Here is a 22,390-nt window from a genome sequence, read left to right as displayed (position 1 = left end):
GAAGAGACGATTAAGGATGTTTCTGCAGATATCACCTGTTCCGTATGGAGAAGTTAGATACAATACAGTTCTGGTGTATATGCCTGTGTCTGTGTGGAGAAAGGAGGAGAGCATTGAAAGAAAGGTAAGCTGCAAGACCTGGAAGCAGGCATACATACAATTGCTAGCTGCATTTGATTATGTACCACCTTCACTTACAACTCTACTGAACAGATATTTGTTGGCTTTCACAGCTGCAGAAAAGCAGGTCTTGATTAACTTTAAAATGTTATCCTGTTTTCATTCGAATGCTTTGAAATTAATCAGTCTTCCAAAACAACTGAAGAAGGAATCTGATGAGGGTCAGGAAATGGCTGCTCACTCTTCTTTTCATCATAGCTAAAAATAGTGTCCAGTCCTACAGAATCATCAAGATCTGCCAGAAAAAAAATACAGAAAATCTACTCCTACTGGCTGGCATTCAGTTAAAGAAACACATCTACTCAGCGCTTAAGATCTTGCCAAAGATCTTTCCTCAATATTTTGAAAATCTCAATTTAATTCAAGACTTCGGTTTGATTTTAAAAATGATTCAAACTAAAAGGACATCCTAAAAGGCAATCCCAAGTACAAATACACGCTGGATGGAGAATGGATTGAGAGCAGCCCTGAGGAGAAGGACGTGGGGGTGTTGGTTGCTGAGAAGCTCACCACAAGCAGGCAATGAGCACTTGCAGCCCAGAAACCCAACCATATCCTGGGCTGCACCAAAAGCAGTGTGGCCAGCAGGGTGAGGAAGAGGATTCTCCCTCTCCATCTGCTCTGCTCTCGTGAGACCCCACCTGGAGCCCTGCGCTCAGCTCTGGGCATCCCAGACCTGTTGGAGCAAGTCCAGTAGAGGGCCACGAGGATGATCAAAAGGCTGGAGCACCTCTCCTACGAAGACAGGCTGAGGGAGTTGGGGTTGTTCAGCCTGGAGCAGAGAAGGCTCTGGGGATACCTTAGAGCAGTCTTCCAGTACCTAAAGGGGGCCTACGGGAAAGCCCCCACCCCCAGGCAGGGGGGCTGGAATTAGATGATCTTTAAGGTCAAACCCAAACCAAACCACTCTACAATTGAACCTCATTTGGTGTGGTGGAAGGTGGAAGGTTTCCAATCCAAACCATTCTGTGATTCCATGATTCTATTGCATTTGCTTTATTGCACATTATTTCTCTTTCTCTCCAATCTCTTTTTGAGTATGCTGCTTCTGCGGGACACTTCCCAGATTGCTGGTGTCCAAGGGGTATATACCAGCAACACCACACCAACCAAGAAAGCTTTATAAACGCTCCCAACTTTTGAATATGTTGAATCACGGTTCAGACTCAAACCACTGAAAACACTTAATTGCCACGCAAGCTGCTTGCCTTCTCTCAAGAATCAATACTCCTTGAGCTGACTTCCCTCTTACTTGAGTGTTGTGGCAATATTTTCAGAGTACACGCAGCACTACATGATAGACTGTAACAAGATTTTAACACTGGTGCATAAGAACAGATAAAGTGCTGATGGCATTGTTCATTTTCAGATACTGCCAGCACTGTAACAACATTCTCAAGTTAAAAGGTTTGTGAAGTGTGAGACACTGTAACTGCATTCAGCCTAGTCTTCCCCACAGACATCAGCATTCACACTGTTAATCTGAAACTTGCTGAACACCAGAAATATCTTGCAATACGCCACTGGCATTGCCTCAACTCTCCAGTTAGGCAAGGTGTACTCTTCATTTTAAGAGTGTGGGACACCTCAGATACCCACTGATTTCACTGGCAGGGAAAAATAAGTAGTCATTAGCCTTATCCTCTCAAGGTGCTTTGCTACTTCTCACACTGTATCACTTTCCAAAAACTTGAGCTGGCCATTAGAACATTCTGAAAAACAATTCCCCAAAGATTAGCTGTAATTTTAACTAAGCAAGGAATTTATCTGCCTCTGCAGCTCTTCCTTCTCAGCAAACTTGCACAGTAATCAGCCAGAAATTTAGCATTTTTTAATAAAAACAAAGTACAAACAGACAATCTGTGCTTGAATCATCTAAAAAAAAAAAAAAAAAGTCACTTTCACTTACCCTTTTCTCCCACAAAGTAAAGGTTTCAGACAGATAAAAAAGAGAGTGCAACTCCTTTCAAAATGAGTTTGGGCATACTAATCACCTCGCAAGCTTGCCTCACCCACCGCAAATCAACCCATAGCGATTAAAATTCAGTTAGAAAGAGAATATATTGGAGGGAGCAATACAGCTGCTTCTTCAAACAATATTTTCCACTGTAGGTTATGGGATAACTTCTGTTATGCCTATCAAGTCTGAAGGTTATGGAAGACTATTTTCTTAAGTGACTATTTGCTGTGAGGTTTGCCAAAGTGAAGTTAGCAGCCAGTAAAACAGTAAAAGGCAGGCTTTTCAAGTGGCATTGTTTCTAATACAATATTTTGTGTGTACCTACTTTTTTTAGGTCTGACATAGCTCCCTCTCCTCCATCATTTTTCTATGTACTATAAGTGGGCTCAGGAATTCCTGTTTCTTCTCTGAGCAGAGCACCAGGGAGCAGAAAGCAGATGAAGTCAAGGGAACTGGCAAGGAAGAAAATTCATGTTATCTGTTAAACCCATATAGATTCAGCAGATCCTGACTGTATTTGTTCTGAAGTACAAGCCAGATAATGGATTTTTCTTCTGTATTTCAGCCTGCACTCAATGGTTTGAATCCACTCACTCCTATACTGGGTAGGGTTTGGTAACATAATATGCTTTACAGATTTCCAGAGTAAACTACGCTCCTAGATACCAGCAGTGCAATTTCAGGTAGAAGCTAGATATGTACTTCTCTTAGCAATCTCAGGTTGGCCCTTGAGATGCATACACAAAATAGCATTGTGATTTCAGTCCCCAGTTTTCTGAAGGGTAGTCCATCACATAGGCTACAGGTCAGTTAGAACAGTTTGCATGGACTTTCATAAAATAAATTCTTACCTCTGAAACCAGAAATTGTTATGGTTTTGGCTGCGGAATTTTTTGGAAGTGGAGGGTGCTATAATAAGGGGGTGCTTTTTTATTATAATTTTTAATGTTTTCTCTTTTACAGTCTGTTGCCACCTTGTTAAGAATAGCAGGTCTTCAACAGCATGTCCTTAGAAAAGAAGTAAAACCAAAACCAAACAGAAATCAACAAAAATACCCTATTTCTAAGCAGTTGAAGTGATCCAGACGTCTATGATTAAAACAAACAAACAAAAAATCTTTTTCCTAGTAAATTTAACAATTTCTCGAACAGAACCAATGCCATTTCTCAGACTACTGTAGTCACATTTCACAGAATGACGAAATCACAGAATGGCTGAAGTTAGCAGGGACCTCTGGTGGCCATCTGGTCTAACCCACCCTGCTCAAGCAGGGTCACCCACAGCCAGTTGCCCAAGACCATGCCCATTTGGGTTTTGAATGCATTCAGGGATGGAAACTCCACAACCTCTCTGGCATCCTGTGCCAGTGCTCTGTTACCTGCACACAGAAAAAAATTCCTGATGTTCAGACGGCACCTCCTGTGTGCCAGCGTGTACCCACTGCCTCTTGCCCAGTCATTGGGGACCACTGAGAAGAGCCTGGCCCTGCCTTCTTTGTATCCTCCCTTCAGGTATTTGTGGGCATTCATGCAATGCCCCAAGCCTCCTCTTCTCAGGCTGAGCAGTCCCAGATCTTCTTGCCTCATGAGTTCAGACTTCCAGTTGACTCCAGTGGTTAGGTGGAAGAACTGAGGCCCTTTCAAAGACCAATAAAAATAATAATAATAATAATACCAATACAAAAATTAAGACAACTATTATAAAAAAAAATAAAGCTAAGAACAGTTGTGGGATTCTTAATGTTTCACAGTGAACTTGGTGACAGTTTAGGTCTTTCTGAGAGCACAGCTGCTGAGGCTGTCTTTGAAAAATAAATAAAAATAATAAAAACAGCAACCCAAACATTCTCATAACAGATGGAGAGCTGCAGAACTGAAACCTGTAGACATTTGGAAAAAAATATTTCACGTATTTCAGAATACATCAGGGTCCTAAATTATGCTGGGCTTTTGTATTTAGAGAGAAAAATAAGTGTGTTGGAACTAATAATAAGCAGACCAAAAATCACATTTGGATTAGTTAAGTTCCTTGCCAAGATACAGAACAGCATGTTTTCTAAATTTTATTTTGCTTTTCCCCTTGGTCCCCAGAGAGGCATTGTTTTAAGTGGAAAAAGAGACTTGCAGAATGCTCTGATATTCAGAGGAGCAAAGGAGTCTTCTGAAGGCTATGAGGAAGTTCTCCTTCCAGAGAATCTCTGGATTTACTTTCTTTCTCAGGAAAAGATGAATGCAAAGAATATTTGGGGGGGCAGAGTAACACAATTTTCAAATCACTTGTTAGTAAATTCTGTGACAGTAATACATATTAGACAGAGAGAGAGAGAGAGAGAGAAGAAAAATAAAGCCACACATTTCCTAGTGATTAAAAGACAACTTTGGGTTTTTTTGTTTTTTGCTTTTTTTTTTTTTTTTTTTTTTTTTTTCCTTTTTACTTTGTGGCACACACACACAGATATCAGAGTTTCAGTATTTATTGCTGTCAGGCACTTTCAAAATGTAAACAAAATTACAAATTCTACACAGACTTCAGACAAGTGGACTGCATATACAGGCAAAATTCCTGAGGTAACACCACTGAAATCCGTGGAGATATTCCAGTGGGTCGGGGGGGAAAAAGCTATAATCATAACTAAGCAAGGCACTTCTATGAATGCTTGTGGGTGAGTTGTTTCATTTCTGCAGTAAACAGAAATGAGCTCCTTGTCAATAGGCCAATTAATCCTGAAAAACTACAGAAACCATTACTACATTATATTATATATTATGGCAAACAGTTCTAGAAATTAAAAGAGCTCTGAAAGCTGATAATTAACAGACAATAACTTCACGAAGTTCTAAGTTTCGCAAAGAACTGTGTTTTTTTTTTGCCTTAACAGATAAACACACAGGCTTTCATAAGGGAAAATACATCACAGTTATTTGTCCAGGTAACCAGTTATATTGGTGGAATTCATTCGACACTGTAGGCATGTACGATGCAGTAGCCATAAGGCTTAAGGAACGCAGATCAATAGCCAGCAAAGTAATGTAAAGAAATACAATCCCTGTGCAGTCATCTTTTCCAGTTCTACCACTTGAAAAGGATCGTAGGATAAGCAAGCCTACAACAGAGTTCAAAAACATCCCCTCCTGATCCTAAAATGCAATAAAAGAGGTATTTTAAGAGCTTCATGTTACACCAGTTGTACCTTCTGGTTATGACACTAAAATGTTGCAGGACTGTACTGAAAACATCAGCAAGGATTGGCTAGCAATGGAATAACACTTACATTTAGTATGTTGGTCATGTCTAGTGGCAAAATAATTATTAATTATGCCTTGTGGATCACAAAGAATATTTTCAGTGACAAAACATAAGATTGTGTAGCAGGACAGTCACTTTCATCTCAGTTTCTATACAGAGAAATTATCATAATTTAAGATTATTTCCCAACATGCAGCTCCTGACATTGTTTTCAGAACTAGTGTCTCCTTTTGGTTAACAATGGCAAAAGTAACAGTGATTTTTATGAAACTTCACATCAATGTCAAATCTATAAAAACATTCAACATAGGAAGGCTCTCAAAGGTACTTGATACAAAGATGTAAGTAAAAGTAGTAACACAGAGATTGTTATCAATAAGAAGAAAAACAAAAACATTGTATTTTTAATAAGCTACCACAACAACTGTTATTGCTACTCAGTTATGCATTTCTTCACACTCAAGATTTCTAGCCTACTCTAGATTAGCACCAATTATATCAATCTTATACCACTCCCATAAAAAAAAATAAAAATCTTCTACAGATAGTCAGAACATAAGAGAAAAAACAAAAAACAGAATAGGTACCTATCAATTCAAAGCAACACTGATTTACTATGTGTCTTCTTACAAACCCAGCCTTGTTTTCCTTTCTGCTAATTAAAATGGCCATTCCCAAAAAGGTAGTGTGGAAAAGTGTGCTTGCAATAAAAGCATTACCAATTTTGGGTTAGGCTACAGCATTGTGTTTAAAAGACCTCAAAGCTGGGGCAGGGTGGGGGCCAGTGGGGGAAGTTTTCTCAAGTCCTTTGTATTTTTAATGTAATTTGTAAGATCTCCTGTACATTTGTTTTCTTTTGAGATGAACTTCATACAGAAACTTTATGAAAACACTGATCATGGTACCTATTGCACAAGAAAACAACAGGTGTGGCTCAAATGGCTTGGGCTTGAGCTCTGTATCAAAGGACAGTGCTCTCATACTCACCTGCTCCCAGCCTCCATGCATTTCAGTCTGGAGGCTGGTAACCGCTCAGGGTTCTCAATTGCCGAAACAGTTAGCATTGAAGTTGAATTGTTTGAGTGCATTTTGAGGTAGATATTTTTTTATCACTTTCCTGAATAGAGTAGCTTACCACAAAGGCTGCCAAAACTGCAGCTAATACAAACAGAATCACAGAACCATAGAGTCATTTAGGTTGGAAAAGACCCTTCAGATCATCAGGTCCAACCAACACCTAACACTACAAGTCCACCACTAAACCACATCCCTAAGCACTGCATCCACACGTCTCTTAAATACCTCCAGGGATAGCGATTCCACCGCCTCCCTGGGCAGCCTGTTCCAATGCCTAACCACTCTCTCTGAGAAGAAATTCTTTCCATATCCAATCTAAAACCTCCCTGGAACAACTTGAGGACGTTTCCTCACATCCTATCACTCGTCACCTGAGAAAAGACACCGACAATCCTTGCTGCAACCTCATTTCTGGCAGTTGTAGAGAGCATTAAGGTCTCCCCTCAGCCTCCTTTCCTCCAGATTCAACAGCCCCAGTTCCTTCAGCTGCTCCTCATATGTCTTGTTGTCCAGTCCCTTCACCAGCTTCATTGCTCTTCTCTGCACACACTCAAGCAACTCAGTGTCCTTCTTGTAGCAAGGGGCCCACACCCAGGACCTGTGGTGTGGTCTCACCAGTGCCAAGTACAGAGGGACAGCCACTTCCCTAGTCTTGCTGGCCACACTATTTCTGATGCAGGCCATTCGTATAGTTGGATAGGTTCATCTTTTCATGTCCTTCTCTCTGTCACTGAGAGACCACTGCTCAGAAATGATTTTTCTGTCTTCTTGGATATTGTCCTGAAGTCAAGATTGTGTACCAATTTCTCCCATATTTGGAGTCTGCACCAGCAAAGTCATTGCATTCAAGAATCAATATAGATAGGTAATACAGATCAATATGGTTAACATACCTAATAGAGTCAGTCACTTGTTCTTTATTTACAGCTCAACCTATTGAAAGGTTGAGCTGTAAATCTCACAATACAATTTGGCTCCTAATTTCTGTATCTTGAAGCACCCTTTGTAGAAAGCGTTAAGTGTATAATCATAATCAACTATGCAATCTCTTGTTACAAGTTAGCGGTGGTACTACGATTCTTGTATTAGCTAAGAAATAACTGATGACCTTTTTTTTCCTACTCAGTGCTTTACATTAGTCAGAGAGGTCCATATTAACATTAAATAGAAAAGTTTCAGCATCAGGATAATTTTCTATCAACACTGACTGACCTTTTCTGATCCTCCTAGAACATACTTTATATCATTCTGTGTAGCTCTTTTATACACCTTTTGAAAGTATGAAATATTTTTTTAAAAATAATGCCATTTCTCTCATAGCAAATAAAAGCCTGAAAGTGAGACTAATACAAATGGATAATGAAGATAATTTATTCTGCAATTGGATGTTTGGGCATAGTAATGACAGATTTTAAGCTAATAAATTATGAGATTCATAAAGTACTGCATCTCTGATTACATTCTGATGCTAAAAAATGAAGGGGGAGAAGAAAACAGTAGAAAAAGAAAGGAATGAAGATCTTGACATTTCCAGAGGGTAAAGAAGCATCTACAGAGACTTGTGTTTCTGTCATAACAGAATTATTGCATGATAGCAGAGTGTAAACTGCAAGGTACATTTTTTGGTAAATGAGAACGCAGTTGTGTCTGTTTCTGATACTCAGAGCCAGACTTCCCTGTCACCAAGCATCTTCTCTGAGCATATGTCAAGTGCTGCTGAAGGTATCAGCATAGCTGACTAAAAACATGTGCTTTGAAAGAAAAGCATCAAGTGACTCATTCCTTGAAAACAATATTCCAACAAGGCTCCTATTTTAACTCAGAAAAAATACAGCAACTTCTGTAAGGCATGATAAGAAATGTACCATCTATGAAGGATACCAAATTGAATAAAGGTTATATTTTGAATCTCTCTTTATTCTTGCAGAAAATACACCTTCTCATTTATTCTGTTTTTTATCCACATATTTCCTTCTAATTTCTTGCAACTTAGAATTTTGAACTTGGCTGAAGCTTTTATTTTCCCATTTATAGTTATGTAGAGGTGCTACAAAAATCACAAACTGAAATGATTTTCATTATTTTATCTTTACTTTTACTAATGAACTGCATTGTCATATATATTAAAAAAAAAAAAAGGCATACAAACCCCATATCTGGGATACCATGGTACCCTTGTGTATATTAATGTACTCCAATTGCAGTCAGTTCAGCTGTTAGGTGAAAAGTTTATCTAGGGACAAAGACTTTCAGGATATCAGGTAAAAAGCAGTCTAGAAGAACCGTATTGTAAATTTTCTTGGTCAAATGCTGTTCACAGGTCAAAACAGGGAACACCACCCTAGCCCATTTCCCATCTAGATTTATGTAAACCAACTCATATACCTGAAATAACAAGGATAGTCTCCAAACGTTTTCAGATACTCAGTGAAAAGAAACTTCAGAGAGTATGCCAGAAGGCAATCTAAATTAGGTGCTCTAAATCATTCTTTGAGAAGCTATTCTTTCTCTGGCTCTTTCTATAGAGAGACTCAGGAATGCTACTTGGCACAGAAGGCCTAAACTTGTCCATGACGGGATATAATGAAGCACACACCTCCATTCCCAGTTTTCACCATGTCTGTGCTAAAATGGTTTATATCATTGTAACAGAATAAACATGTCACTGAGGATATACCCCAAAATAAAGGCTAAGAAAGTGTAATTTATTAGTTCTACAAACAGAATTATATTAATATTAGAGTCAAGACCCAATGAAGTTCAAAAGAGAATTTTTACATCACCTTTCTGGAAAACATTTGTGGCCCTTGTGAAGAAAATGGAAACCAGAAAAAGAGTAAGAAAAAGACAGTAATGCCATTTCTTTGTTTAGTTTGATTTGCTATATGAGTACTACTAAATACTGTAAATGCAGTATATCTCTTGGAAAGATGGACATACAGTCATTGGTGACTCAGTCCAATTTTGCACATCTAAATCCCTGAGCACCTTTTCAACAGAAGTTCAACCTCCCTTTTCAAATTCTGTTATCAATTTCACTCACTTTTCTATCTCATTTTCATCTTGATACTTACTTCTAATTATATGAAAATTTATCCTGCTATCCATGACTTGGGAAACTAAACTCCAAAGTAATGTGTAGGAGATTTATTTTTCATCATTTTACATGACCTAAGAGCCTGATTTTATAAGCCCCTGCCTTTGTGAGTTCATAAACTATGATCTTGTATTTGTCTCCTGTGACAACCTAGGAAACCTGAAAAAAGCCCCACAAGATCACTCAGCTTGGAAGAGAAATCGAGTCTACTGCTCATTGACTAAACGGAACATGACCATCTCCATCAAGCATCTGGATTTCAAGCACTGTCTACATAAGTATCCATATTCATAGCCACATTATTGGAACTACATTCCATTTTGAGCTTTATTCTAGAGAAGGACATCATTGCTCTTTCTATGTGAAGTCTACGCTTCTACTCTATTGCTTTGACCCGTGGAGGACAAGACGAAAGATCTCCAAAAAATAAGAAAGATGTAGAAACATACTAATAGGTCTGAACTTGGGCTAGAATTGCTCAGAAAATAAGTTCAGTGTAGGTTTCTGTATGAATGTTTTGCCCAGAACTTCACTGAAATTTTGTAAACCTGGACATAGACCAAATAGTTCTAATTTTGCCTGTTTCAGTATGAAGAGCCTTATGGCTTAATGATGATCTCCAAGAGTTACAATGGCTTAATTGAATATCAAAATAATAACATGAACTCTTTAAAACATTTTACCTCTAATCTTGTTGTAGCTATGATGCTTTTGGCTCAAGTAGTGTAAGAGATTCATGCCATCACAGGGATTAGGCTTGAGAAAATTTTTAGAGGACAAAGCTGATAGTGCTGAAATATCACCCACATAAAATGCCTTCAGCTACCTTCTGCAAGTACTTCTCTAACACTTCGCAGTTCAGACTGACTTCATCAGGTAGAATGAAACAACTTGTCAACATAATGGTCATGAGCAAAATTCTGTTTTAGGTGTTCATATTCTGCAGTGGTCAAAATGAGATTCTAAAGTGACTGTGTAAAACCATAGAGACCCAAGAGTTTAGCCATTACTTGTCACCAACTCCACCCTAAAAGTCTTGTGGACAGTATTCATAACATTAAAGTCCGGGAGCCTGACTTTGTTCACATGAAATCAATAGGATTTGGGTTCAGGCCTATGAACAGGGGCTCAACCCATTTCTGAAAGTTAAGATCTGACACCCACTTCTATTTCCCTTCCCTCCATCCCTTCGATTACCAAGTCATACAAATCAATCCTCTAAACAGTGGTACCCTACTTGCTGATATGACACTACTAGTGCTTTCATGACAACATCAGTTATCAAGAGCTAGCTGCTTGTGAACAGAAGGTGCTTGACTATAAAGCTGTGAGATAACAACTGGAACTGAAATCAGAATAAGCAAAATATATTGATTGTGTCAGCAAAACGTCTTTTTTGTTTAAGGAATATCTTATGTCTGCCAAACTTAAAATGAAACGTATGACATATTTCATCCTTTTCTCTCACAGTAATAAGTAAAGCACATTTAGCAAAATGGTGGGCATGACTGAACAAATAATAAATAATAATGATGATGCCTGCAGAAAATCCATAAAACATAATTATTCTGGCTTTTATCCAGCATATATAAAAGACTGAACTATATTTCTTTATTGAAGCAAGACGCTTCTGAGAACAAATACCAATAACTATATTAAGAGCTTTAGGTAACATGTACATCAAATGAGAAATGCTAATTTCTCAGAAATGTATTTAGCAATACACTTTGCTGTCTTAATGGAACTACTTTTCATACCCAAACTTGTTAATAGGAATACTTTACAATAGAGAACAATAATTAGAACAGAGGTTGAGGTACAGGAGGAGCCAAGAAATAGCACCATATAGACTGGCAGTAATGGCACAGTGTATACAAGACCTTAATCTTAGTAGACATAACACAGAATCACAGAATTTCTAGGTTGGAAGAGACCTCAAGATCATCGAGTCCAACCTCTGACCTAACACTAACAAGTCCTCCACTAAACCATATCATTAAGCTCAACATCTAAATGTCTTTTAAAGACCTCCAGGGATGGTGACTCCACCACTTCCCTGGGCAGCCCATTCCGATGCCTAACAACCCTTTTGGTAAAGAAGTTCTTCCTAAGATCCAACCTAAACCTTACCTGGTGCAACTTTAGCCCATTCCCCTTCGTCCTGTCACCAGGCACGTGGGAGAACAGACCAACCCCCAACTCGCTACAGCCTCCTTTAAGGTACCTGTAGAGAGCAATAAGGTCACCCCTGAGCCTCCTTTTCTCCAGGCTGAACAAGCCCAGCTCCCTCAGCCGCTCCTCGTAGGACTTGTTCTCCAGAACGAGCTTCATCGCCCTACTCTGGACTTGCTCAAGCACCTCCATGTCCTTCTTGTAGTGAGGGGCCCAAAACTGAACACAGTACTCGAGGTGCGGCTTCACCAGAGCCGAGTACAGGGGGACAATCACTTCCCTAGCCCTGCTGGCCACACTGCTTCTTATACAAGCCAGGATGCTGTTGGCCTTCTTGGCCACCTGAGCACACTGCTGGCTCATATTCAGCCGACTATCAACCAATACATGTACTCCCAGGTCCTTCTCCACCAGGCAGCTCTCCAACCACTCATCTCCCAGCCTGTAGCTCTGCTTGGGGTTGTTGCACCCCAGGTGCAGGACCCGGCACTTGGCCTTGTTGAACTTCATGCAGTTGACCTCAGCCCATCAGTCCAGCCTGTCCAGATCCTCCTGCAGAGCCTTCCTACCCTCGAGCACATCGACACACGCACCTAACTTGGTGTCATCTGCGAACTTACTGAGGGTGCACTCAATGCCCTCGTCCAGACCATTTATGAAGATATTAAAGAGGACCGGCCCCAGCACCGAGCCCTGAGGAACGCCACTACTGACCGGCCTCCAACTGGATTCGATTCCATTCATCACGACTCTTTGGGCCCGGCTATCCAGCCAGTTTATAATCCAACAAAGCGTGCGCCAGTCCAAGCCAAGAGCAGCCAGTTTCTTGAGGAGAATGCTGTGGGAAATGGTGTCAAAAGCCTTGCTGAAGTCAAGGTAGACCACATTCACAGCCTTTCCCTCATCCACCAAGCGCATCACTTTGTCACAGAAGGAGATCAGGTTTGTCAAGCAGGACCTGCCTTCCATAAACCCATGCTGACTGGGCCTGATCGCCTGCTTGCCCTGCAAGTGCCATGTGATGACACTCAAGATAATCTGCTCCATGAGCTTCCCTGGTACTGAGGTCAAACTGACAGGCCTGTAGTTCCCCGGGTCTGCCCTCCGGCCCTTCGTGATGGGCGTCACGTTTGCTAGCTGCCAGTCAACTGGGACCTCCCCCGATAGCCAGGACTGCTGATAAATGATGGTAGAGCGGCTTGGCCAGCTCCTCTGCCAGTTCTCTCAGTACCCTTGGGTGGATCCCATCCGGCCCCATCGACTTGCGCACATCCAAGTGCTGTAGCAGGTCGCCAAACATTTCTTTGTGGATAATGAGGGCCACATTCTGCTTCCCATCCCCTTCCACCAGCTCATGGTACTGGGTATCCAGAGAACCACTGGTATTGCTGCTAAAGACTGAGGTGAAGAAGGCATTAAGCACCTCTGCCTTTTCCTCATCTTTTGTAACTAAGTTTCCCCCCGCATCCAGTAAAGGATGGAGATTTTCCTTAGTCCTCTGTTTTGCATTGATGTATTTGTAAAATAATTTTTTGTTGTCTTTAATGGCAGTTGCCAGATTGAACTCCAGATGAGCTTTGGCCTGTCTAATTCTGTCCCTGAACAGCCTCGCAACATCCTTATAGTCCTCTTCAGTGGCCTGCCCTTTTTTCCAAAGATTATAAACCCCCTTTTTTCTCCTACGCTCAAGCTGTAACTCTCTGTTGAGCCAGGCCAGTCTTCTTCCATGCCGGCTCGTCTTTGGGCACGTGGGGATGGACCGCTCCTGCACCATTAAGATTTCCTTCTTGAAGAGCACCCAGCCTTCCTGGACCCCTCTGCCCTCCAGAACTGCCTCCCAAGGGACTCTGCCAACCAGTGTCCTGAGCAGCTCAAAGTCAGCCCTCCGGAAGTCCAATGCAGCAGTTTTACTGGTCCCCTTCCTGGCCTCGCCAAGAACGGAGAACTCCACCATTTCGTGGTCACTCTGCCCAAGACAGCTTCCGACCACCACATCTCCCACCAGTCCTTCTCTGTTTGTGAAGAGAAGGTCTAGCGGGGCACCACTCCTCGTAGGCTCACTAAGAAGCTGCGTCAGGAAGCTATCTTCCACACTCCCCAGAAACCTCCTAGACTGCTTTCTCTGGGCTGTGTTGTGCTTCCTGGATATGTCAGGATAGTTGAAGTCCCCCATGAGGACAAGTGCTGAAGATTTCGCAACTTCTGTCAGCTGCCTGTAGAACTCCTCATCCATCTCCTCATCCTGGTTCGGCGGACAGACCCCGACCAGGACGCTAGCCTTGTTGGCCTTCCCGCCAATTCTAACCCAAAGGGACTCGACCTTGTCCTTCCCAGCCTCGAGTTTCACAACATCGAGATTCTCTAATATAGAGAGCCACACCACCATCCCTTCTGTGCTGCCTGTCCCTTCTGAAGAGCTTATAGCCAGGCATTGCAGCACTCCAGTCATGAGACTGGTCCCACCATGTCTCCGTGATGGCAACCACGTTGTAGCCTGCCTGCTGCACAATGGCTTCCAGCTCTTCCTGTTTGTTACCCATGCTGCGTGCATTGGTGTAGATGCACTTCAGCTGGGCCATTGCCTTATCCCTCAGCCTTGCGATTGTTCCCCCGGCACAGCTCCAACAAGCCTTGTTTCAGTCCCATCCCCCATCTTACCTAGTTTAAAGCCCTCTCAATGAGCCCCGCCAGCTCCTGGCCCAGGATCCGTTTTCCCCTTAGAGACAGGCCGGGTGCCAAGTAAAGCGCCCCACGGTCAAAAAAAACAAGATTTATGTGCTGGCACCAGCCTCTAAGCCATGTATTTATCAGGTGGGCTTTTCTGTCCTGTCACAACTCCTGTCGTGTCCTAACGCAACTGAAGATTAGTAGGGTGTTTAAAAGAGGGAAGGAATAAAAAAAAAAAAAAAAACTAATTTTTTTTGTAAGAGTCAAACCAATCAAGAAAATGTGTAATTTTAAAAATTTATAAACTAGAAGTTGACAGTAATTTTCCAAAGCACTCAGGCACATTGCCCTTTTATATTACTATGCTTTATGAATTATGAATTCTGGATGACGAGAAAGCCTAGGGGTGACAACAGAGCTGTAGTGTCAGTAATGCATTGTCATTTCACACTGTGAAAGTTCTACTATACCTAGCTGGATTTTTCAAGTTTAAATAATGTCACTGACTGCCAAAGATTTCCCTGAGAGGTGTGATGAAAATATATGCTCTGTTGGTAAAATGCTAATCCCAATAACTAGAAAAGGGTCAAACGCTTTTGAGTGCTTGTCAGGTTTTTTGTCTACCATGGGTCTTGAGATATAACTATATTCCTTCACCATAATTCACCTATTTTAAGTCAGACATTGAAGCAGATAACCAGTTTTCCAGCTTTTAGCAGAATGAAATCAGAGTACAAAATAAAAGAGGTGTTTTGTGAGATTTTACATGGCTCCTGTTGCCAAGGAAACAATTTCTTTTGGCTGGGTAATGGTAGCCCTGGCTGCAAAGCTGGCAGTATAGAACAAGGGAGGCTATTTATCAAATAGGGTTATATATGGACACCCATACACGCTTATCCACACATCGAAGAGGGAAAGATCTAGCAAAACTGAATTCCAGCAAAAAAACATTAAAGTTTGGAAATAAGGTTGTAAGTAACTTACACTCATTTGAGGAATCTGTTGATGGAAGAGGCATTAGTACTGGCTTAAACTGATCACACAGAGGCATTCTAGAATCTACCTGAAAACATAATTCAGAAAAGCAAAATAAAGGTCAAATGCAGCTCTCAAAGACAGCTCATCTGTGTCCCATTCCAGCCAAGTACTTAACCAGACACATAATATAAAAGTTCAGATTCAAAAGATGGTGAAGAATCACTTGAAAACTGTGGAATCTCTTTTTTAACGTAGAATCCCTAACTCCGAATCTAAAAATCAGATCCATGATATTATACATAATTTTACCAATTTACTGATATAATAGAATTTAACATTCTTTGAGGCAAAATGGAAAGGATAGCTCCTAAGGATGGACTTTTGGCCAAAACTGGATAGTGGAACAATGAGGAAAGTCACCAAGTGTAAGGTCAGCTATTTTTGAAAATAATTACAATCTAGAAGATTCTTAAGGAACATTGTTTTCTTCTCTCATTAGGAAGTATCTAGGAAGCCTCAATGAATTTGTTGTAAAATAAGGTTTGTTTGATTTTTTAATATTTTTTTTCAGAACTCTTAAGTAGGAAAAAAAAAAGAAGGTTCAACTCTCATACTGCATTTTCAGTCAAAAAAAAAAATGGAGGAATGTCAGCCACTATGCATGTCAAGTGTTTTTAATTCTATATAAAAGATTATTAGCATAATGCTGAGCAACAGCATGTAACCTTGAAAGGAACTTGTTTTGTAATTTCCCTTCTAGAGTCAAATGCAAGCTCTGCTTTTTTGGATCTTCTGTGAAAATGGCTTTCTAGCAACTCATGGCTGGAATAACATAGGTAGCAAGTCTTTTTCCTCTGTGACCATACATGAGACTGATGAGTAAACAAAGAACTAGCTATTTTGCTACTTTCACGTTATAATGTCTAAAGAAAGCAAAATGGTAGCTGAAGATTATATGTAGTGGTTTGTTCAGTATCAGTGTAATTTCTTTAAGGAAAAGAGAGACAAATTATGAAGGACAGAAATTTTATTAATTTGAAATACAGATTTGTCTCTCTCTATGAAGCTCCAGCCAATTAGACTTGAGGCAATTACAGTTTCTTAAATAAAGTAAAAATAAATACAAACACACAGACTATCTTGTGTACTAAGGCTCTTTAATCACTTTACCCAGTGTTAAAGTGAGTATCCAGGGGAAAAAATACAAGTTTTGGAAGGCAAGACTGGTTAAGTCAGTTTTAGAAGGCCAGCTGATTGACCTAGTCTTGGCCACGTACTCAGAAGTGCTGGTATCAAATGCACATGCTGTATCTGTAGTATTATCTTAGAAGAATTCATGCTGGGCTTCTTTCAAAGTCAGGCTCAAACACAAAACAGGGAATATTTACGGTGCCCTAAAAAATAAATAAATAAACAAAAATAATAAACACAGTTTTAAGGGGTAGTTAAATAAAACAAACATATAAAGTTACAATCACTGTAATCATTATCTTACTCCTTCCTGTAGTACAATATCAAAAAAACTGTAAATATTAAACAGTTCTCAATGATAATGTGGTTCTTAGCTAATAAATGTGTTTTATTATACTGTTTCTATCTGTCTAGTAATTATTTTTGCCCTTAAAACCACAGCAATGCTAACATAATAAACCAATTAGACTTCCAGCATACAGTCTCCCTCCACAATAAAAGCTGTTTGAACCTACTACTTTTCTGGGTAAGCTTGCATGTAAATATTTATAACATTCTTTTACTTCTCTTTTTTTTTCCTCCTCATTTTATTACCTATAGCAAGCTTTCATTATAAACGAGATAGCTTGTATACCCAAGACCTTTTTAGTATGTTGTTCATATCCAAAAAAGAAGTATTCAGGTATTCAAAAATGTTCAGAAATTTACACCAAGCTCTAAATTTCAACAGGCTCAAGTGAATGTTTTTTCTAGGAATCTATTTAAACTCAATATACTTGCCCACTCCTTGAATCAAATGAAACATTTACTTTCACCGGAAGTACCCAAAGATAGAAACAAACTAAATTCTTTGTGTTTTCACCCTATTAATTATTGGATGTGAAAATATTACATCCTATAATTCAATGACCTGTCATTGGCTCTTACTACATGTACTTTTCTGAAGGGTAGAATACATAGTATAAAAAAGGCTGAAAAACATAAATATCCTTTCTAATGTGGGCTTTGAAAAAGATGTCTGAATGTTCTTATACTCAGTTGAGGCTTTGCTAACATCAATATACTTTAATATAACAAAAACAAACAAACACAAAAATCATTAAGAATCAAAACAGGTGCAGACATCCCAGAGAATTCAAACTTCTACTTCCAAGAAATGGACATGACACAAGGTCACTGGCTATCAACAAGAAGCATTTAATTTAAAGCCACTAGGTGTCACCATATAAATATTCCTAAATAGAGTTATCAGCCTGAAAAAGTAGTTGGTAATAATAGACAAGGTTGTAGGCAGTTGACCACGTCCTCATATCCTTACAAAGCCATGGAAGAACGCTATAAACTAATCAGGCTCACCACTAAATATCAGAATTACTGAGAAATATTTTTACACATGAGAAATGAGACTTGAATGCATCCTGTTAAGTTTTTAATAAAATGCACTCTATATTCTAACTTAGACAGACCTTTAGTAATTTAACTTCAAAATAAATGTTTTCCCAAGCAAAACCTTCCCATATCAGAATGTGGCCTTGTGAGAAACTGTCCCACACAGACTCTTCACATTTGCATGTTTATTGAGCTATTTAGTCCCTGCACTGCAATTCCTCAGTAGAAATATTCTGTAGTAGCTTTCTGTTGTCACTGAGACCCAAAGGTAGCCCCACTGCCCTGATGACGTAGCCTACTGGAAACACAGAAATTAAGGGCAAATTTAAGTAATTTATCTTACTAATGAACTGTTATTAAAAACCATCTATTACCTCAAAGGCGCAGGATGTTCCAGGCATGTAATACTGCTTTAACAGGCGTACTGAAGTGAATGTGTACTTCAGTCACTGTGGACTGGTACTTCCCTACCATAGCAGTGCTGCTGCTTTGGATGCAAGGGGGAGTCTATGTGTCTGACAGAGGAGCATATGACCAAAACTGGTTAGTACTCCTGACTCATCCCTATCTCTTTCAGCTATCGACAATCTCTAGCACGTAACATCTTGTAATTCACTTATGGCTCCTTGTTATGCTACTGTTCTGATTAGTAGTGGCATTTCCTTGAATTTACACAATACTGCTTATTGGATATACCATAAATATCTAATGAAAACCACAGATACTCCTCAGAAAAATCTGAAAGCAGCTGAAGAGTTTTAATAGCTATTTAACTATGATTAATGAAATCTCTAACTGACACAGTAGCATGAAACTAATATAGACTTAATAGCCAAGCCTGCATAGAACCATAAAGATTGTACATTGAAGTTCAAAATGTTGTCTGATTATTTTAACTATTTTCTGCATAGCTGTCCAGACCGTGTGACTAATCATAGTGAAGACTTTCTAAAGAAAAACAAGGAGGTCTGTGCTGAAGTACAGCATAAACATCTCCATTTTTGTTTCAAAATACAGAGGATGCTTTTAGGTAAGGAACAACATGGAGATTTCTTCAAGAATAAATACAAGTGCACCAGAATAAAGTATAGCTCATTGGTTTAATCAGCTCCCACATATGTGAAGGATGTAAACTAGGCTATCTCCCAAAGCTGAAGTGGAAGAGCAAAAGAGAAAGAGAGGTAGAGAAAGAGAGTATGACAGTATGTAAAGCTTTGACAGATGAAGAACAAGACCAGAAAATAGCTAACATCTCTGGCAGCTTGAAATGAAAATCAGACAGAAACTCCCACTGGATTTTTTTTTAAACCCCGCATCTTGACTGCAGCTATCCATCAGTGTCGTGCCCCTAACTAGTCTATTGTATATGCATATAGTAAATTTAGAAGTATAAAGAGGGTGTATTTGGCTTTCTGTCTTCTGTCTTTGAATCTGTTTGTCCTGCTCTCCCCTGCCTAAGAACTATACAAGAAGAGATACCTTAGAAAAAGAAATAGTATCAATAGCATTGACAAATCTGCAGAGACACTAAAGAGAATTCTAGTTGCCAAGTAATAAATTAGCTTTTTCTTTCCTAAAATTATCTTCACAATTCCCCATCCTTAGACATGAGCAAACAATGCAATTCTCTATTTTTTTTTTCCTCTCCCCATTCCCCATCAGAGAAGGGCTATCAAATAGAAACTACAGAAGTATTTTCCTAACACAGGCTGTTGACCTTCCCTTCTGCTTCTAAATTATAATGCTCTGTAATTGTTCTGAGTATCTGTTCTGGAAAACATTAGATACTGACAAATCCAGCCTACAAAAACACAGTATTTCTGAAGAAGTTTATTAAAAGATCTTCTGAACCAGGGACTGAATACTTCTAATGGCAGCTGTTGGCATAGTGCAGTATATATTTCTATGAACTATCAAAGAGAGGCCGTTTTCCTTTCTTGCATCTTTCAGCATAGCACCAAAATAGATGGTAGGATTTACAAGACTTTCCAGTTCTTTCAAGGTAAGAGCAGAGAGCTTATTTAACATCCATCTTCAGAGTGACAGCACCTGAAGAGCTATGAGGCTTGTAGAGTAATACTGGCACAAAAATAAACTGATTTAGGTGAAATCTGGTGGCCATGTTAGGGGAAAAAAAGGTAAGATTGGGGCATAAAACAATACTAGCTGTAAGAGAGATTAAAAGAGTAATATCAAAAGCACTTGCACTGTGATAGGACTGAATTAAATTTAACTAGGAATGGAATTCTGAAGGACAGAAAACATGCTTCAATAAGACTAAAACAACTATTCAGAATTAACATTTTGTCTTTAGACCTCTTTTTTAATTTTTTTCCCCTTTCCCACTGTGAAGCACTCTCATGATCTCAGAGTTTATGGCTCTTTTGACAATAGATGAAGAGCTTACTAAGAGGTCATTCAAAGCTAAAAGCTCCAATCTTCCCAATGCTGTTGCTGGCTTGCTGGGTCCTTCCCCACAAATTACTTACTCTATCTGTGCATTTCAGCAGTCACAAAAACCGTGATTAATCCCTCTGTGATTCCCATCTGTCTTTCGGATAGCAACGACAAGTCCTCAATAACATGACCTTTTGTTACCCCGCCCCCGTTCTTTTCTCTTAAGGAGCAATACCTGATCAGTTAATTTTGGCAGTTGTGGCTTAGTGCCCCAAAGAGCCTACTAAGCTGCTTCTGTCAGCCAAGTTCACTTTCTCTCTCCCTTCTCCCAGTGTGATTTCTAAGGAAATCTCCTGGTACAAGGGTGAGGTTAAGGTTACCTTGGTATAGCAGGAGGGAGACACACAGAAGCTCCCCTCCTGGAGAACCCACAGCTGCCTAAGGCGTAAGATACCATATTTACATATTAGCATTTGAAGCTTTCTTATTCACAATGAAGACACTCATTTTACACAAACCATCATTCAGTCTCACTCACCATAGGTTCCCAAGGGCAGGGAGGCACGTGCCTGAAACTGAGGCAGACCTGTGAAGAGGATGGCCCAGGGCAGATGGCTGCCCCTTGTAGGGCACAGGCCCAGGACAAGCCAAGAACTTGAACTGCTGCCAGAGACCAAGCAGGGCCGGAGTATACCTGATGCCCTCCCTTGCAAATTTTCATCTTTTGATCTAGGAATAGTGCTGCGACACTTCTCAGCTTTTACCTTGACACTCTTTATGTACAGACTGGCAATCAGCAGAAGCCCAGGTTTAATCACTTGAACTGATGGCAGCTTCTGACTGAATCAATCACCATATTTTTATCACCTGGAGAACTTGGCTGGGGCAGAAATACTGCAAGTGCTGGGGCCCTTGCTGGAGCTCCGACTGGTCCTGCTGGGGTGACATGGCCAGGAACCCCCAAGATACACACACCCACACCCACACCCCCCGAGACACACAGACAGACACACACACACACACACAGAGACACAGACACACAGACACACACACACAGACACACACACACAGACACACACACACACAGACAGACAGACAGACAGACAGACAGACAGACACTTGGGAACAGGCCCTGGCAGCCTGCGGGACCCCACCAGCCCGTCTGGCTCTGACCTCTCATAACTGCTATCAAGTACTACATGCAAAAGGCAAAGAGTTGATCAGAGCAGTTGAAGTTAGTCATATTTTGCAGGACACAAGCAAGACAAAATGTTGAAATCCCTGGTGTGCTAACCGTTGCATGTCTCATTTAAGTCAGTCAAACACAGGCTGCAGCATCTGTCCTTTCTTAGCATTTAACCTGGACTCCAGGATGATAAACTCATGTGATGAAACCTGCTTTAACGAATGCATTATAAATGCAGTGCAGAACACAGCCTCCAGGAGCTCACAGACCCAGAGGTCCTGATCCAGGTGCCTTCTTCCTCTGAGCATCTCAGTGACTTTACCCCAGCCCGTGCCATCGCCTGGCGGGGAGGCAGGGGCACAAGCGGTGCTGGCCAAGGATGCGTCTCCTCTGCCACGGGGTGAAGGCTTCTGCTTTCACCTCCACCCCTCCAGAGAGCCCAGCTAGGAGAAGGAGATAGATGACAGCAGCTTGGATGGAGTACAGTATGAGCACGACAGCGATTATATGAGTGCACTATCAGGTGGGTCTGGCAGGGATATTTTTAGCTACAATTATTTTGTAAAGTAAACTCTTTGCTCCAGAGCTTCAAAACCTGAGTGATTCTGTTTCTTAAATCCGAAGAAGCCTCACAGTGACAGCGGCATATCTTTAGTTATGTAATTTCTAATCTATATCAGCAGCTGCAGTTTCCACCAAATAGATACAGATATTTCTTGCACTGGTGATTACAGTTCCTTAGCACGGTGACACGGTCCTTTACCAAAGGCTACAGTTCAAGGTTATTTAAGGGTTACTGCTGATTCACAAAGCTATTAGCTCTCTATACAGGATTAACAGACAATTGAT

The 22,390-nt window shown here is 40.4% G+C and overlaps 1 long non-coding RNA gene across 1 annotated transcript; it reads right to left on the bottom strand.

Annotated features, from left to right (window-relative positions):
* Positions 1-2,094: 2,094 nt before the first annotated feature.
* LOC137851749 (uncharacterized) lies at positions 2,095-21,131 on the bottom strand. The gene is made up of 3 exons (XR_011093428.1): positions 20,894-21,131; positions 15,385-15,463; positions 2,095-3,777 (listed from the first exon to the last, which is right to left on the bottom strand). It is a non-coding gene; the product is annotated as an uncharacterized lncRNA (long non-coding RNA).
* Between the last annotated feature and the right edge of the window lie 1,259 nt (positions 21,132-22,390).

Source organism: Anas acuta, chromosome 2, assembly GCF_963932015.1.
Source record: "Anas acuta chromosome 2, bAnaAcu1.1, whole genome shotgun sequence".
NCBI classification, from domain to species: domain Eukaryota; kingdom Metazoa; phylum Chordata; class Aves; order Anseriformes; family Anatidae; genus Anas; species Anas acuta.
The sequence above is the reverse complement of the archived record's forward strand: the minus strand, read 5'-3'. Positions and strand labels throughout refer to the sequence as shown.